This window comes from Rhinoraja longicauda, unplaced genomic scaffold (assembly GCF_053455715.1).
Source record: "Rhinoraja longicauda isolate Sanriku21f unplaced genomic scaffold, sRhiLon1.1 Scf000113, whole genome shotgun sequence".
Classification (NCBI taxonomy): Eukaryota; Metazoa; Chordata; class Chondrichthyes; order Rajiformes; family Arhynchobatidae; genus Rhinoraja; species Rhinoraja longicauda.
The window spans coordinates 212,694-232,742 of record NW_027601331.1 but is presented as its reverse complement, the minus strand read 5'-3'; positions in this window follow the sequence as shown (position 1 = coordinate 232,742).

Sequence of the window (20,049 nt, the reverse complement as noted above, 5' to 3'; positions counted from 1 at the left end):
GAGCATGAAAATTGTTAGCGTTGGCGAATAAAGCCCTTCTTAATGCCAACATTAACAATTTCGCTGTGAATCCATCAGCTCTCGGTCGGCACGTTTAAATCAGGTCCTTGGTATGTCCATTTAGAATGGGAATATGTATCGACGTTATTGTCCCTGTTGCCCACGCGAACAGCCGCCAAAATCTGCTGGGTTCTCGCTCTGTTCGTCAAGCCGTGAACGAGAACAGAGACCAGCTGGTTATTTCACCATTGGTCCCTCATGTCCGTGTTTCACCAGAACCTTGCCACCCCGATTTGGCAATCTACAGCACACAGGAAAATTGAGAATTGAGTGAAGACAACTTGCCTGCACATGGTCTTGCACTGCGCATTATACATCTAATATACTTTTTAAATGCTGTACTATTATTTTGTCTGATAAACAGAGACTAATTTGCACCCAATAGATTCCCAACGCGATGTAGTTGTGTGGGGAAGCTGGCAGTTGATGGGAACGTATTGCGCTTCGTGGGGTTGTTTCCTTTATTTGTGGAAATGCTGCCTGGCATTTTATTTTTGCGGGTGTTCATGCAAGGTGCTGTGATGGATCTTTCTTGTAGTTGTTTTTGCAAAATGCAGATATGTTTGTTGGGCTGTTCTGTTGGTCTTTCAGGTTGGCTCTGACGAGTTCATCACCAACTATATACTCCCCCTCTCCATCGCCGTCCACCCTCATCTCCAGCAGCGTTAGAGCTTCAGCCGCCATTACAGTAGAGACCGTGGTAACGGCAGTTGTTCAATGCCAGTGATTTATTATCTTGGAACGACAGGATATGAGTACCGCGGGACTTAACATCGCCCGGTGCGGCTCGGCCGCGGGGCTTTACATCGCTGGTGCGGCTCGGCCGCGGGACTTTTCATTGCTGGTGCGGCTTGGCCGCGGGATTTAACATGGCCCGGTGCGGCTCGGCCACGGGACTTAGCTGCGCAAGGCTTGGTCGCGGGGCCTTCCATCGCCCGGCTCGGCCGCGAGACGTTTCAGGGCCCGGTGCGACTCGGCCGCGGGGACTTCCATCCCCTTGCGGGGACTGTGCGGGTCGGTCGGGACGAGCTGTCTGTCCGTGGGCGTGGGGAAGAGAGTGGAAGTTTTGTTGCCTCCATCACAGTGAGGGGGTGTTTGGAGTCACTGTGATGGACATTTGTGTTGGGGTTATGTGTCTTGTGTTGTTTTTTGTATGACTGCTATGTAGTTTCGTTCGGTACCTTGGTACCGAATGACAAATACAGCTCTGTTATACTGTTATACTGTTATTTGATGGCTGGAGGCCTGTTGGTGTCAAACAGCTTCCACCAGTTGGTGACAGGCAAGCTGATGAGAAGGGAACATGACTGTTGTATTTCTCGTCAATGTGTTTTAATTAGCTGGCAACGTTAGTGAGCAACCGTGGGTGGCACAATGGTGTAGCAGTAGAGTTGCTGCCTTATAGAGCCCGAGACCCGCGTTTAAACCTGACTACGGGTGCTGTCTGTACGGAGTGGGGAAGAAATTAATTTAGAGGGAAATTAAAGGAAAATGAAAAGCAAAGGAATTCGCAGGTTCCTTTCAAGATTGTTTATTCAAGAGAGAGCTAGATAGAGCTCTTAAGGATAGCGGAGTCAGGGGGTATGGGGAGAAGGCAGGAACGGGGTACTGATTTAGAATGATCAGCCATGATCACATTGAATGGCGGTGCTGGCTCGAAGGGCCGAATGGCCTCCTCCTGCACCTATTGTCTGTTGTCTATTGTCTATTTATTGCATGATATCATGGAGATGGCGGCAGTATACTGTTCACGAGTTCTCTGACCTCACAGCGAAATTAGCCGACAGTTATACTGTGCAGTAAACAACTTTTGTTTTTTGTTAGATACAACTTTACGAAAATACACAATCTACTACATGAGTACCAATTATTTCATTAGCCATAACATTCTTTTTGTTTATGTCTATCTTATTCAACGACAGATGGTTGATACAAGTCAAACACCATACAAGGGTATCTCGACATTATTCTATCTCACCTTTTAGCCGGCCCGCGCTACCATCCCCTCTCCGAGTCAATCATAAGCCCCTATTTACTGCAACGTAACTAGCTGCCAACGGCAGGGGGCGCGGGTGGTCTACTGTAACACTGCTGAGAGAAACTAGCTTCCTTTTCTCCGTCTACTATTTCATGTTTACATTTACCATCCACCCTTCAACACATTCCTAGACAAGGGATTAGACATACGTCTAATCTTCCTTTGCCGATTCCCACGAACTTCCTCTGCGCTTGGTCAACGAGAGATGCCAATTGTCACATCCAAACAGCCTTTCGTTACGTTGTTGAATTCCAATCAAAACTAAGTAAGAAAGGATATTCATGTTTTCTTCCACAAGGAGTTTGTCCGTTCTCCTCGTGACCTGCGTGGATTTTCTCCGTGAGCTCCGGTTTCCTACCACACTCCACAGACTTACCGGTTTGTAGGTTGATTGGCTTCGTATAAATGTAAATTGTTACGAGCGTGTGTAGGATAGTGTTAATGTGCGAGTAGCACTGGTCGGTGCGGACTCGGTGGGCCGAAGGGCCAGTTTGTCCGCTGCAAGGCAAGCACCTATCCACTTTACTCCCATTTTTCGGCCTTCTGTCCCGAGACGTTTCAAGTCTCATCCAAAAAAATCTAAAAGATCTTGAGAGTATCTGCGACTAACAACCCTGCAGGCCACGTGGTCCAGTGAATAAATACCAACCTGAAATCCCATTTCCCCAATAGATATCTCATGCTGTAGATTGCTCCCTTATGAGCAACGCATCTCATTATCGGCCCGACATATAGCCCTTATAATATTGTACATCCCATTCCCAGTTCACTCAGCCTTCCCTGCTGCAATGTAAACAAACTCAGCACTTCCATTCTCCCCCTTTAACCTGACACGCTCCATTCCGGGCTAAGTCTGGTAAATCTACTTGCAGGCCCTCAAATGAAATCACGTCCTTTCCTCAGGTGGCGATCTCAATTACACATAGTATCGCAGTTGCTGACATCTTACGTGTTTTTTTACATTACATTTCTAAATTTCTAATCACAGGTGAATGATGGAAAATTCCTACATTCCGCCTATCAAAAAGTTCCCTGACCAGCCATGCCATGTCCTGCCTCTCTTCACAGTTTTCCCTCACTTCCCTTCCCCCAACAATCAATCTGAGGAAGGGTTCCAACCCGAAACGTCCTCTGTCCATGTTCTCCAGGAATGCTGCCCGATCCGCTGAGTTACTCCAGCACTCAGTGTCCTTTAATGAAGGGGAAATGTTTGTAAAGGTATTTACTAACTTATTTACCGGTGTTGCTGGCTTCAGGGGTCCATGGACGTGAACGCAGACGTCCCTCTACTCCCCAGTAGCTGCTACGAAGCATTGTGCTTATCTTCGACTTATCTGTGTTCACAAAAAGAATTAAGTCTTCAGTATGAAGTTCTATCCGCCATTGCTCGACCTATCTTACTAACCCTATCAATGGCGACCTTTGGCAGTGCCTGCCACCCTGAACAACACTGACAAGTGTTGCAATTTGGCCAACGGACAATCCGTGCCTCCAGCATTCACATCCACATGTTTTATATATCTCTGTCAGTGATGGATATGGGTTTTAGGAACTCGGGATACACTCAGGTCCGTGAGGCTGAGGTTGGGAAGGAAGGGGGGTGGGTGGGGGGTTATGTGCGATCATACCCATGTAAGAGTACAAGAATGCATAACTTGTTTATTGTGTATTTATAATATAGTATATTGTGTATTAAATGTCATACCTGCTTTCTGGCATCTCTCTCTCTCTGTTTACATTACAAAATGTTCCATAATGGTATATAATCTCCATTTCTTTCTGTTACCTGCTCTTTCTTTCTGCATGCCGTTTCTTCAGCACACCTTCTGCCACTAAGAAGCCATGTCCTCACATATTCTTTAGGGTTGAATTTTGACAGAGGAGGTCCCACCAATTTAATAAATAGAAGAGTTGAGAGATGATCAGTTTGAAGTCTTGCACGTTGTGGTGACATGCAGAAATTACCAGCTGCTGAAAATCTGCAGAAACTATCTTCCCTTTAGAATCCTTGAATTCTCTGAAGGCTCTGACACAAAGCCAACCATTTAAGCCAAATTGTTCTGCCATTTCTTCTCCCCATCATTATCCCCAAAGGTAAAAAGTGAATCTTCTGAAATATTGTTAATATCTAAATATTTCGATTTGTTAATTAACTTTTTACATTTATCATTGGAAGCTGTTGTAGAGTCAAGCAGCCTGGATTTCATATTATTGACCAAACTCCTCAAAAACTGTTGTCTATGTATAGTAGGTACTTTACCAGCTCTCAAATTTATTCCATTAAATATCATCTGGCTTGTTGCTTTCTCCACTTGAGTATAAAATGTTCCTGGCTTCTCTATTTGACATTCAAGACCCTTGATAGTTCGTTTAATTTCCTCATGTGCTTTACCAACATGAAAGATTCACCAACTGCTGCTCTCAAGCAGACTACTAGAACAGTTTTCCCATTAATAGTTGTAGATTCATCAATCATAATAGTCATTTTAGATTGTTTTGAAATTATATTTTCCACCACTGTCTATCGCATCTGGTTCCCTATGTGGTGAGAAACATCTGCACATGACTTACGAGAGTGTAGAATGTACCCTAAGTTGATGCCGTTTCTTTCTTGCAGTTCAATATCGGAAGACATATCTGTGTAGGGCCTACCTTTGTGTACAATATTATATACCGTTCTAAAAACTCAACCTGTTTTTGCTTCGTCCTTTTTCAGTGACATATACACTACATTTTCGATTGCTTTTTTTTCAACAATTTCATTGATTTTTCTGGCATCTGATATGAGCTTCACTATTTTTGTGCTTAATAATCTTTTTTCTTAAACTCATTAACTGTTTTGCTTTGTCATCACTCACTCCTACTACATTGACACTGCACCACTCACGACAAAATGAATTCCTTGTGTTTGTTCAAGTCCAAGATGACACTTGCTGCATACACTACATCCTAGTTTTCTATTTTTAACAATTAGCCAGGGATATTCTTTCTTTTTGTTTAAGTATATTTCTTGTGTCCAACGGTCTGGAAGGTCACATTTTTCAATATCTTTTGAAATGTCTTCACATGCAGCATCAGGCGAAACAGCTGCATCAGTTACATTATAATTTTCAAGTGCCTTTTCTGGCTGAGTGTTTTCATTATCATTTATTTCTTCATCGATCTGAAGACGCTGTCTTTTAAAGTATATCAGTATGCTCATTTTCACAGGGGTACACAAGTCTGAAATTTATAGATATTTGATAGTGATATATAATAAAATTTGATAGTGATATATAATAAAATATTTCCGCTTGCACTATTGGTTTGCTAAATAAAACCACCCACAATACAATATTCACCACTCACGATTTAGGCTAGAAAAAACTATTGGTACTACTTATTTAATTTTCTCCCCATCCATTCTAATTTAACTGAAACAACTGAGGCACAGCGGCAGAGAGGCACAGAGGCACAGTGGCAGAGCGGTAAACAAAATAACGTGGAATAATAAAATAACGTGACTTTACCTGAGCCCGTGCTCGTGGTCCGGTTGCCCTCACAGTGAGTTTAAGAAATTCTCCCTTGAATTTTATTCAAAGGAACGTGGTGTCATTAGTACATGGTCAAAACACAATTACATTTACTGAGGAATGTGGATCGATGTATTGATGACACATTATATAACTACTACCTGTTAACTACTGGCTGTTAACAAGTGCTAACGGTGGCAGTTAACAAATCGTTTTCGTCTGAGTTGAATAAAATGATAAACGACTTGAATCTTTCTGCAGTACTCATTAAACCCGAGCTGGAAATTGAAAACTAGGGGAACACCGTCCCCCTGCGTACCCCACCATTTCCATCACTGATTCTAAAACTAGAGTGCCCCACACCAGGCCCCTCTTTGTTCTCCCACCATCCCTCATGGCGGTCCTCCGTCAAAGAGAACGCCTACAGGTCCTTGGTCAGGCCCAAATTGGAGTATCATGGAGCCGTTTGGGATCCTTTCAACAGCAACAAGATCAACCTGGAGAAAGTACAAGGCCGAGCAGTTCGCTTTGTATGTAATGACTACAAGCGCAAATCAAGCGTGAATAATATGCTGACTTCTCTCGGATGGAATACACGAGAGCTCCGCATAATCAGGCTAAGACTTTTTGCAATTTACAAGGAGATTCACAAAATCACGCCATCAAATCTTCCGTCATCCCAGAACACCAACTGCCATGAAACAAGACAAATACCTACATCATCAACTAGCTGAATTTCAATAAACTTTGCTACCAATATTCCCTTTACCCAAGATCGATCAGGGATTGGAATATGTTGCCACCCAACACACGTGCTGCTCCCGATGTTAATTAATTCTAAAAGGGGATTGAGCAACTGGATCCCCTCAACTTGGTCAAAAAGGCCCACTTCAAAATGTAATCACTACTCTACTCACTCCGACCTGGGCGCGATAACCACTTATGAGGTGTTTGCGCAGTAATCAACCAGAACCAGAACCCATGCCGGGTCATCCATTGTTCTTCGCGACAGTCCCCCCCATGCCGGGTCATCCATTGTCTTCCCCTCCCCCCTTTAGGCCCCACCGCTGCCGAGGCTCCTTCGGCCCATTCAGGCTTTGCCGCTCGGCTTCTCCGCAGTCCGCTGTGGGGCAAGTCGAGCCTGTCTTTCTGCAACGTCGCTCTGGGACTTTGATTCGGCCACATTTGGAGTATCGTGCAGTTCTGGTCGCCTCCCTTACAGGAAGAACATGGACATTTTTGAACATGTACGCAGTTTTATTTTGTTTTGAAAGGTATTTTTCCATTTTGAAAACACTAAGCTCTCAGCTGTCACCCCGAAACTGTGATGATCGTCGGTGGAGGTGTTGAGGTGTTTTAGAAACTTAAGTTATAGTTCTTTGCATCTTTTAAGATGGTTCGAGGGGATTGGACTTGGCCACTGTCCAGAGGCCACTTAGCTTTCACTGAGTTTACTGGTTTGGTTGAGAACTATTTTCAGGGAAAGAACAACTTTAATCCAACTGAATGAACCCCCCTCCTACTGATTCAGCTTCAGCTCTAACCATTTTAATTATTTTTTTCCCCACATGATCTGGGACAAAACTGGTCAACCTGTGTGAATGAGAATGCTGCTACCTGTAATGTTATCCCTTTCCCCTCTCTCCACCCCCCCACCCCCCCAAATCAGTCATGTATTTTCTCACTTATATTAATTTCCCAATGTCAGAATTATGGAACTCGTTACCCATAGTTGTGTAGGACTGCAAAGTTAGAGGATGTGCTTTGCCACTCACGTCCTGCAAGCGTTTTCCCAACTCTTTCTTCTTCAGTGTGCAGTGTGTGTTTTTCTTGCAAGCTGTCTTGCGTTCTGTGAATTGAGTAAGTCTATATCTGGTCGTTGCATTCAACAGTTGCATTCCTTGATATTCCAACCAAAAAACTAGCAGGGAAGACCAAGGAGGAACTTACTATGGAGAAGAAGAGTTGGAAAAACGCTTGCAAGATGTGAGTGGCCAACCCGTCCCCCCCGGAGGACCGGCGCCCGTCCCGGTGTGCCCCGTGCCTGACCTTCCTCCCACGCTGCAGTGCGGCGCAGAGGGTCCAACAAGATGGCCGCCCTCCCCGCAGGGGCTGAAGTCAGTGGGGCCGAGGGGGGGTTGGGGGGAGGGAGGGGTTGAGTGCAGGGGGAGGGGAGGGAAGGGGTGAAGAGGATGGGGGAGGGGAGGAGGGGGTGCTGCACCAATGCAGGTGAGCTTTGGAGCCACTTGGTCTAGTATCTCTCTAAATCTGGCCTATCCATGTATCTGCCCAAATGTTTCTTAATCATTACGATAGTGCCTTCTTCGACTATTTCCTCTGGCGGCTTGTTCCATAAACCCACCACTCTGGAAAAAGTTACCACTCGGGTTCCCGTCAAATCTTTCCCCTTTCACCTATGTCTGGTTCTTGATTCCCCTACTCTGGGCAAGAGGATCTGTGTGTTCCTGATCTATTCCTCTTGTGCAGCATGGAAACGTGCCTTTCCTTCCATTGAGTTGGTGCCAAACATCAACCTCTCATTCCATTAACTTCAGTTAATTCCATTTTTAAAATTACACCTGCAAGAACCCCCTCCAGATTCTCGGTGAGGAGTTGTGTATTTTAGTTGCTTTGTATCAAATACGATTGAGTGAGGAAATGTTGCTTTAATTGAGGCTTTCTCTTTGCAGCGACTCAGAAGCCAGATCCGATTCAGCCAGCTGGTCCTTCACGCCTCAGTGCCAGCAGCAGCAGTTCGTCGGGATCTGACACTAGTAGCACTTCAAGCGGATCAAGTTCATCAGACACTAGTGATTCTGACTCTGGTTAGAGTTGGCAGATTCTTTGGTTTCTTGTTGAGGAAATTTGGTTTTGGATTGGTTCGAACTAATCTGCAGGGTCGGAAGAAGTATGAACCAGACTGCTGGGAGGTATCCTGTTCCCACGTGCCCGTCGTTACTGACTGCAGTGTACATGGTTTGATGTGATTTTAATTTTACAAAAAAAAGGAAAAAACTACAAGCACTGCATCACGAGGATGGACCTGGTAGAAGATTATCCACTCTGTAACACATCAGCTAGATCTCATAATCTGTCTGTCTCAAATGTGTGCTGTATTTGGGGCCAAGTTGGGACTGGGTGGGTGGGAGGGTACTAAAGGGTGCTTGAGGCTGTTGCTTGGTTCCTCCTCTCCAGTGGAGGCAACTAGGCCGGGTCAAAAGTGACTGCAGCCTCTAAACCTAGAGTGCTCCTTGCTTAAAATCATGTGGAGAATCCAATATGAGGGGCACGCTGTTTTGAACTCGCCTGTCGAGTCGCTGTACGCAGTTTTATTTTGTTTTGAAAGGAATTTTTCCATTTTCAAAACACTTTAAGCTGATCTGTGAGCTGTCACCCTGAAACTGTGATGATCGTCGGTGGAGGTGTTTTAGAGACTTAAGTTATAGTTCGTTGCATCTTTTAAGATGGTTCGAGAGGATTGGACTTGGCCACTGTCCAGAGGCCACTTAGCTTTCACTGAGTTTACTGGTTTGGTTGAAAACTATTTTCGGGGAAAGAACAACTTTAATCCAACTGAATAAGTAGAAGAGCTTGAGCTCTAACCATTTTAATTATTTTTTTCCCCACATGATAGACAATAGACAATAGACAATAGGTGCAGGAGTAGGCCATTCAGCCCTTCGAGCCAGCACCGCCATTCAATGCGATCATGGCTGATCACTCTCAATCAGTACCCCGTTCCTGCCTTCTCCCCATACCCCCTCACTCCGCTATCCTTAAGAGCTCTATCCAGCTCTCTCTTGAAAGCATCCAACGAACTGGCCTCCACTGCCTTCTGAGGCAGAGAATTCCACACCTTCACCACCCTCTGACTGAAAAAGTTCTTCCTCATCTCCGTTCTAAATGGCCTACCCCTTATTCTTAAACTGTGGCCCCTTGTTCTGGACTCCCCCAACATTGGGAACATGTTATCTGCCTCTAATGTGTCCAATCCCCTAATTATCTTATATGTTTCAATAAGATCCCCCCTCATCCTTCTAAATTCCAGTGTATACAAGCCCAATCGCTCCAGCCTTTCAACATACGACAGCCCCGCCATTCCGGGAATTAACCTGGTGAACCTACGCTGCACGCCCTCCATAGCAAGAATATCCTTCCTCAAATTTGGAGACCAAAACTGCACACAGTACTCCAGGTGCGGTCTCACCAGGGCTCGGTACAACTGTAGAAGGACCTCTTTGCTCCTATACTCAACTCCTCTTGTTACGAAGGCCAACATTCCATTGGCTTTCTTCACTGCCTGGGACAAAACTGGTCAACCTGTGTGAATGAGAATGCTGCTACCTGTAATGTTATCCCTTCCCCCTCTCTCCCCCCCCCAAAATCAGTCATGTATTTTCTCACTTATATTAACTTCCCAATGTCAGAATTATGGAACTCGTTACCCATAGTTGTGTAGGACTGCAAAGTCAGAGGATGTGGTTTGTCACCACCGTTAAGTGCAGTGTGTGTTTTTCTTGCAAGCTGTCTTGTGTTCTGTGAATTTAGTTAGTCTATATCTGGTCGTTGCATTCAACAGTTGCATTCATTGATATTCCAGCCAAAAAACAAGCAATTAATCCGAGCGTGACCTTGAAATATTGTTTTAGCAGTTCCTTCCCTGAAACTCGCGAGCCAGGTTGACTGCCCAAAGTTGAGTTTGCTGTTGGGGGGCTGGGTGTTGCGGGAAGCAATTACGTGGCACTTTTAACGCCATAGAGTGTTGCAGTGTGGAAACAGGCCTTTTGGCCCAACTTGCCTACACTGGCCAACATGGTTCTATCCGTACTAGTGCCACCTGCCTGCGTTTGCCCCATCTATATATACTACTAAAACTCGGTTCAGTACTTGAATGCAGAGCAGTAACGCTGTACCAAGGTGGTGTTGGTCAGTGCACAGTTTGTAAGCAATTACTTTGTGCCTATCTTATTTCCCCTCTTTTGGTTTGGACTAGGCTGTTTGGATAGTCTTGCTGGTTATCCTACTTGGTGCTGTCTTACTGAGTTGCACGACTTAGTTTGGAGGGGCAAATTTGTTTTTAATGTGTACGGTTTAGTTGTCTTCATTTCTGCAAAGGTTACAGGAAAAGCTGACAGCTAAATTTAATCTTTTTTCATCCAGTTATGTGGTGTTTTATTTATTTTGTTACAAAATAATTATGTTTTATATTGTAAATACTGAACCAACGTGCCTGTTGATGCAGGTCACAAGAGTGTAGAGTGAGATTTTAACAAGTATGGTATATATAAAGATGCACAACTGAGAAGCATGTTTCTTAATGTAAAGGTGATTTTTATTTTTTTATCTTAATCTGTAAAGTTTTTTTCTGCAGTCCGTTCTTGTTTTTTTTTGTTATTTGCAGAATTGGACCTCAGTTAACAACTTGTATGTGACAATGTATTTGTTAAACCTTGAGTTCTCAACGCTGTAAAGTAAAAATGTTCTTTAAAGCCACATCGGTTTATTCAATTGTTGGATGTGTTGCCTATTGTAGGGGTGAAAGATGAAACCTGATAATTAAGATGGTATTGCTTGCATAGATGAACTATTAAACGTGTAAGGAGTTGGTAAGTGAGAAGAGATATAAAGGGGCTTAATCATAATAATGCAGGCTTTGTAAAGCTGATGGGGGTGGGGGGTAATTTCCCTCCTATTAATTGTGGTTATCTTTAGTTTACATGTAGCACATGTAAACTAAAGATGCATTCAAGAGAGCTAGATAGAGCTCTTAAGGATAGCGGAGTCAGGGGGGTATGGGGCGGCACGGTAGTGCAGCGGTAGAGGTGCTGCTTTACAGCGAATGCAGCGCCGGAGACTCAGGTTCGATCCTGACTACGGGTGCTGCACTGTAAGGAGTTTGTACGTTCTCCCCGTGACCTGCGTGGGTTTTCTCCGAGATCTTCGGTTTCCTCCCACACTCCAAAGACGTACAGGTTTGTAGGTTAATTGGCTGGGTAAATGTAAAATATTGTCCCTAGTGGGTGTAGGATAGTGTTAATGTACGGGGATCGCTGGGCAGCGCGGACTTGGTGGGCCGAAAAGGCCTGTTTCCGCGCTGTATATATATGATATGATATGATAAGGCAGGAACGGGGTACACGTGGCGGCGCCTAACGGCAGCGGCTGACTAGCAGTCTGTCCGTCTTTTTTTTGTTGAGTGTCGGTGTTGGGATGATTTTTATATATTTTTTTTTGGTTGTGTATGTGTGGGAGGGGGTGGTGGTGTGTGGGGGGTGGGTGTGGGTGTGGGTGTGGGGAACTTTTCTCTTCCTCACGGCGCGGGGTGCGGCTCGGCTGCGGGGCCTAACATCCCCCGGTGCGGCTCGGCCGCTGGACTTTACATCCCGGTGCGGCTCGGCCGCTGGACTTTACATCCCGGTGCGGCTTGGCCGCTGGACTTACATCACCCGGTGCAGCTCGGCTGCGGGGCTTAACACCGCCCGGTGCAACTCGGCTGCGGGACTTTACATCGCCCGGTGCAGCTCGGCTGCGGGGCTTAACACCGCCCGGTGCAGCTCGGCTGCGGGGCTTAACACCGCCCGGTGCAACTCGGCTGCGGGACTTAACACCGCCCGGTGCGGCTCGGCTGCGGGACTTTTCACCGCTGGTGCGGCTCGGCTGCGGAACTTAACACCGCCCGGTGCGGCTCGGCTGCGGGACTTTTCACCGCTGGTGCGGCTCGGCTGCGGGACTTAACACCGCCCGGTGCGGCTCGGCTGCGGGACTTAACACCGCCCGGTGCGGCTCGGCTGCGGGACTTAGCTGCGCAAGGCTTGGTCGCGGGCCTTTCATCGCCCGGTTCGGCCGCGAGACGTTTCAGCGCCCGGTGCGGGGACTGTGCGGGTCGGTCGGGGACGAGCTGTCTGTCCGTGGGCGTGGGGAAGAGAGGGGAAGTTTTGTTGCCTCCATCACAGTGAGGGGGGTGTTTGGTGTCACTGTGATGGACGTTTGTGTTGGGGTTATGTGTCTTGTGTTCTTTTTTTTTCTATGACTGCTATGTAGTTTCGTTCGGTACTTCGGTACCGAACGACAAATAAAGCTCTGTTATACCTGTTATACCTGTTATACCTGATTGAGAATGATCAGCCATGATCACATTGAATGGTGGTGCTGGCTCGAAGGGCCGAATGGCCTCCTCCTGCACCTATTGTCTATTGTCATATGAAATCCAGCCCCCCTCCAGACTGATCATCGATCACCTGTTTACACTAGTTCAGTTATCCCACTTATGTATCCACTTGCTACATTCTAGGGGCAATTTTATAGAGACCAACTAAACTTTGGATGTGGGAGTAAACTGGGGCACCAGGGAGGAACCCATGTGGTCGCAGGGAGAACGTGTAATCTCCACACATAGTTCCTGAGGCCAGGAGGTGCAATGAGGCAGGAGGCTACCTGCTGTGCCTGCCTATTCAGCGCAGATGGAGTGTATTTAATTCCGGAGGTGTACAGGAGAGTAACTGAATGTTACAAATAAGGGAAGGATCCTTACTGGACCATGGAAATGTAGCTGGTCAAGTGGATGGAGTCTCAATTCGAGATCCTATCATTTTTGGAGATTACGATGTAATAAGATGCAAGGTAAATTTCACCACAATTGGATGATCTTGCAAAGATTAGGAGCATCTACTTGCAGGTAAGTATGTTGTATTAAGGTTTCAGTGAAGAAATAACAATTTGAAGATTAATATGCTCCTGTAAGCGTAAAAGCAAGGATGTGCAGAGGTGTAAGGGTTGTTTAAGCAGTAAAAGTATGAAATAGATAAGGGGAACTAGTGGAGAGGTCTGGCAAGAGTGTACAAAAATAAGGAGCCGCTCAAGGAAATTAGGAAGGCCAAGTCTAACGAAAGGACACTGATAGCAGGATCAGGCAAATCTGAGATCCTCTGAAAAAGAATAATTGGATAATAAAGTAGGTCCGTTTGGAGCAATCTCTGGAGTAAGAGGTATAAGCGTGGGTATTAAATTAATAACTCATCAGTATTTACAAAGGAAACAGACTTTGTAGCTGGTGAATTCACTGGAGAGGTAGGTGAAAGTCTGGTGCACACATTCATAAATGAAAAGTATAACTCATGTTAAAGGTGATGAAATCCTCAGAGCCAGAAGGGATTTATCCCAGGGGAGAGGTTGCTTGGAGTGGCTGAGATTTTGCATATTTGATGCACACTTTACCTAATGCCTGACTGTTATTGAGTCTTGTGCCCTGGTAATTGATCCCAGAGGTCAGCATGGACATGGTGGGCTGATTGGATTTTTTCCATGCTATATGCCGCCATGACTAAATAACTGGTGCTGTCTGTGAAGTTTGCACCATCTTTCTGTGACTGCATGGGTTTCATCGATGCTCTGCATCCAAAGATGTGTCTGTAGGTTAATTGGCCTCTAAATTGCCCCTAGTGTATAAGGAGTGGAAGAGAAAGTAGAACAACTACTGGATGATTGACTTGGGTTGGGTTTGGTTGAAGGGCCTGTTTTCATGCTTCCTTTCAATCAAATAAACTTGGGTCATGGACAGATGATTGGGGGGAGAAAGCGTGTTCTAATTCCCTGGGAGTGACGGCCTGCAATCTAAAATCCTCTGGTGGGTAATGGCTAGCAAGATGAGCACATTGGTGATAACTTTAAACATTCCCTAGTTTCTGGGCAGCACCACTAGGATGGCAACTGATTATAATGCAAAGAACAAGAGAACTAAAACATGAAACTGATGCAAATTGCAACACTGGAACAGCAATGGCTCGAAAGCCAGGCCTCCAGGTAAAGTTTACTACTATGGCGAGTCCGGAAACTTGTTGGTTGTAGAAGAAGTTTATTGCAGCCGCAATATTCGAATACAGAGTTAAACAACAAGGTAAAGGACAACCATCAAAAACTTACTGTCTTCTTCGAAGACTTCGCCGAACTACTATTTCGGGCGCCAAACGCGCACATGACATCGCTGGCCAATCAGCGATGTCGCTCCCTGGACCAATCCCCATGGTCGCGTTCACACGTGACCTCGCTGGCCAATCCGAGGGTTCGACGACCTGGACCATTCTCTATGGTCGCTACACTACGATCTTTTCCATCTCACCTGGCCCCTGTGCTACCTTTTGATTTAATGTGTTCATTGTAGATGTTGCACGGTATTATAAACTTTGCTAAAAAGAAAGTGTAACAATACTAAAACTCTGTTCACGTGGTTCCAAATTTCAAAGCATGGAGGGTTATCAGAGTTTTATTGCAACTGGGATTTGTGAAAGTTACTGCACAAAACTTAGATAGAATATGAATAGGGAATTATTCAAAGGATAGTTCGACTTGCTTAGCCTGTGTCCCTCATACATGTTCTTTCATACTTGGCTAATAAATTTCCTTTTAATCCTTGTAATCTATTGATATATGTTGCCTTTCAAATTTATTTTACAGTGATTGGGGATCATTGTTCAGATGTTTGACTTGCAGTTTGCATGCACCTTCCCTTTAGAGATTGCATTTGAAGCTGCAACATTCTTGCTGTGCATCCTTTGTTCTTTCCCCTCTCAAAACCTGGGATGTATGTCATTGTGGTCTAGGTTCATCCACATTTAAAGCTGCTAGATCCGTTGGTATTGATGCCTTTTGTTTTTAAAATAAAATGGCTGGCCAAATATGTATTCAGAGGTGGGGATGCTGTATTTTCCTTTCAAAATATTAAGTATAATTCAATTGCCTTCTTGAATCATTCCACATACCTGAAAATAAGGTCATAAGGAATAGAAGTAGAATTTGGCCATTCAGCCCATCAAGTCTACTCCACCATCCAATTATGATTGATCTATCTCTCCCTCCTAACCCCATTCTCCTGCCTTCTCCCCATAACCTCTGACACCTGCACTAATCCAGAATCTATCTCTGCCTTTAAAATATCCACTACCTTGGCCTCCACAGCCTCCTGTGGCAACAAATTCCACAGATCTCTCAGATTAAATAAATTTCTCCTCACCTTCCGAAAAGAAGGTCCCTTAATTTTGAGGCCATTACCTCCATGTTTAAGTAATCTCCGCAGAATAAATCTTGTTGAGTGTTTTGGGATTGGTATTGGGCATGTGATTATTAGCCTGCCCAACCCTGGGTGGACTAAGGGGCTGAATTCTGGAAATAATGGCCTGGGAGATACAACTAACATTAATGCCCACATCCTTGGTGTGACCGGAAGATGCGACCATGCTGGCGTTAAGACAATAGACAATAGGTGCCGGAGTAGGCCATTCGGCCCTTCGAGCCAGCACCACCATTCAATGTGATCATGGCTGATCATTCTCAATCAGCACCCCGTTCCTGCCTTCTCCCCACACCCCCTGACTCTGCAATCCTTAACAGCGCTATCAAGCTCTCTTGAATGCATTCAGAGAATTGGCATCCACTGCCTTCTGAGGCAGTGAATTCCACAGATTTACAACTCTCTGACTGAAAACGTTTTTCCTCATCTCCATTCTAAATGTCCTACCTCTTATTTTTAAACTGTGGCCCCTGGTTCTGGACTCCCCCAACATTGGGAACATGTTTCCTGCCTCTAACGTGTCCAACCCCTTAATAATCTTATGTTTCGATAAGATCCCCTCTCATCGTTCTATGGCAAGCTCAACCAGAATGAGGGCATGGATCATGCCTGGCAGGTAATTTTTGAGCCAGGTTTAAGTTCATGATTTTCAATTGTCTTTTCCCTCGGCCAAAACTGCTGCTGGTGCCCTGTGAATAATGATGAAGTTTACCATGAAAATCTGTCGGCTGAGAGGTGGTTTGAGCAATGGTTCAAATTGTATAGCATAGAGGCTAGAACCTCGCCTCACTGGAGAAGGTTCGAGCTCTGGCCACGTGCAGTTTTGGGCGGTTGTGTGCTCTGGGGGCAGGTCTCCAGAAATTAGAGTGCAAGAAATGTCCTGTTGTGCATTGCAATAAAGAGGATTGGAAGCATATTGGGTTTTTTCTTTAAACCATGTGATATAACCCCATGTGTAAGATGGAACTGCAGATGCTGGTTTAAACTAAAGATAGACACAAAAAGCTTGAGTAACTCAGCAGGACAGGCAGCATCTCTGGAGAGAAGGAATGGGTAACATTTTGGATCGAGACCCCGTTTTCTCGACCAGAAACGCCACCCTTTCCTTCTCCAGAGATGTTGCCTGCCCACCGAGTTACTCCAGCTTTTGTGTCTATGATATAACTCCTTGTTTGGGTTGGTTTCATTCTCAATGCATTTCATGAATCCTGACTCGATTTCACCTGTCCATTCCTTCCACAGATGCTGCCAGTCCCACAGTTGCACCAGCAGTTTGTGTTTTGCTCATTAAGTCCTGCTCCTTTTACCAATAACTCCTTTGCTACCAGTGAGTTGAAGGATATAGCATAGAAATGGGCCCGTCAGTCCACATTGACCGTCGATCACCCACTCACACTTTTGCATCCACTCCCAGCAGCCAGAGCACCCGGAGAAAACGCATGAGGGCACGGAAAACGTGTGAACTCCACACAGACAGCCCAATGTCAGAATCCAATCTCTGCTGTGTCATGGTTGAAATCTTTAAATGCCAATGCTTTTTGTTTAGGCTTTACAGAAATGTGTGCTGGTTCCTTTGTCCAAGTGGTGTTGCTCCCTTAATAAGACACCAAGTGCTGGAGTAACTCAACGGGTCAGTCAGCATCCCTGGAGAACATGGATAGGTGACATTTCAGGTTGGGACCCTTTTTCAAGAAGGATACTTCCAGCTACTTTCAATCATTTGGCCTTGGTCTAACACCGTCCTGCCTACTGCAACCAATATTGCAACATTCTCATTTTCCCATCATGTCAAATGCTCGAGGAGTGAATGAGTGAGGACCAGAAAGTACCAGACCATGGCAGAGAGTGTAGAGCACGGGAACCAAGAGAGAACTGTTAGGAGAAGCGATGGAAGGAATGCAGTTTCCCGAGATCCAGGCTGCACCCAAAATGGGAAGTCGAGAAACGCTGTAAGCCACGTGGGACAAAATAGTGGGTAAGGCAAATGCTGAGGAAGGTCTGAAGTGCTGTCTGCCCGTTTCCCTCCACAGATGCTGTCCTACCTGCTTAGTTCTTCCAGCGCCTTTTCCCTGTGACCAGCACCTGCAGGCTCCTGTGTTACCTGAAGGTCTGTGGAGAAGAGTGAGCATGTCCTTGGGCAACAGAGTCAATGGTTCCAATCTCTTTGTTACAGGGCAGGGGCAGGGGTTGAGCCACAGGGAGAGGTTGGCAGGTCCAGGACTTTGTGCCTTGGTGGGTGAACTTATAAAATTGTGTATAAAATTATGAGCGGAATTCAATCTTTTACCCAGGGGAGGGGAATCAAGAACTTGGGGAATCAAGAAGTTGGGGATGTGGGTTTAAAGTTAGAGGGGAAACAGTTAATAGGAACCTTGAGCGGTGGGTATATGGAACAAATTGCCGGAGGAGGTAGTTGAGGCAGGTGCGGCAACATGTAAAATACATTTAGACAGGCGCATAGATGCGAAAGTTTGAGGGATGTGGGTCAAATGAAAGAAAATGGGACATCTTGATCTGCATGGAGAAGGGGGAGCGGGGGCGCCGAGAACGAGAGGAAACAACATGACTGATGAGCACTTTTGTAACTTTGTCGGCGCCAGAAATGTGGCGACTCTAGTTTGTGCATTGTATGCAGGGACAAAGAATTTCACTACCTTGGTGCATGTGACAATAAAGTATATTTGAATCGCTGAGGATGGATCGGCTGCGAGCTTTTTTCTTGAATAGGAGGCTGAGAACCCACGTTGTTGGGGTGTACAAGATCATGAGTGCCATGGATAAAGTGAATGCTCAGTCTTTTTTCCGATTGTCTAAAGAGGGTCGTCCATACTTTTTTTTCGTTGGGGGGGGGGCGGCAATTTTACGGCGGAGAATTAAGCCGCAAAGCCACACGGTTTTTGGGACGTGGGAGGGAACGGGAGCACCCGGAGGATATCTGCGTGGTCACAGGGAGAACCTGCACACTCCACACAGACGGCATCGGAGGTGAGGATCGAACCCGGGTCTCTGGCGTTGAGGCAGCGGCTCACCAGCTATTCCAATGTTACCCATTTGTGTGTGTGTGTGTGTGTGTGCAAATACGGTTTTTTTTTGTCCTTGGTGTTACCTGTGGGTTTCATCATGAAGCCCCAGGTTTCGCCAGTGAGCTGGTCTGTGGCAGAGCGGCGACATTAGAAACGCTGTTTCCCGGGGGTATCTGGGCTGGAGCCCCGCGTTCCGGGAGTTGATGGTCAGTAGTTAACCCCTGCCATCTACTGGAAGCCGCTGGGACTGCAGCAGCAATGTGTCTCTTGAGACCATACAACACAAACCAGCACAAGGGACTGCAGATGCTAGAATTTTGTTCCAGTTATGTGGTGTCTTATTTAATTTGTTACAAAATAATTATGTTTTATATTGTAAAGACTGAACCAGGTCACAGGTCACAAAAATGTAGAGTGAGATTTTAACAAGTATTGTATATATATGTAAAGATGCACAATTGAGAAGCATGTTTCTTAATGTAAAGGTGATTTTTATGTTTTATCTTAATCCGTAAAGTTTTTTTTCTACAGTCCGTTCTTGGTTTTTTTTTTTGTATTTGCAGAATTGGACCTCATGTAGCAGTTAACAACTTGTATGTGACAATGTATTTGTTAAACCTTGAGTTCTCAACGCTGTAGAGTAAAAATGTTCTTTAAAGCCGCATCAGCATTGTAGGAGCCATTTATAATAATAATAATAATAATGCATTTTATTTATATAGCGCTTTTCTTATACTCAAAGACGCTTTACAGAGATTTTGAGAACATAGGGAAATGAATAAATAGATAAATAAGTAAATAAATAAATAAACAGAGAAAGGAGACAGAAGGTGAGGTGACCTTCAGTGGTTGAAGGCAGTACTGAACAGGTGCTTAATTTATGCTTAATTCAGTTATTGTCATTGAGTTATGGCTATGTTTTAATATTTCTAGTTTATGTCTTTTTTGCCTGCTTGTGGGTGTGACTTAATGAGTGATGGGGAGTGTCTAGATGGGAGGAGGCTAACGTGTCAACAGAGGTTGTGGGTCAGTTTAGACTTGGAGGATGGTGAGCATACAGTTCTTTACCACGCGCTCGTACCATGTGCTTGTATCAGCTATATTTGTAAGAATCACACGGTAATAACTGCAAGAATTCTGAGATATTGTTTGAAGAAGAAACAGTTGATAAAGTACGGAAAGTGATGAATTACTTGTTGATTTGTGCTACTTTAATAAAACCAATTAATGAAGAAAGGACGTTTCATGATTCGTTTTGTCATATCAGGGTGCGATGTGTGCGTAAGGTATAACTACATTTCATCCCCGAGTAGTAACGGCTATCGAAGTAGGACTTTGAGATGGTATAGAAAC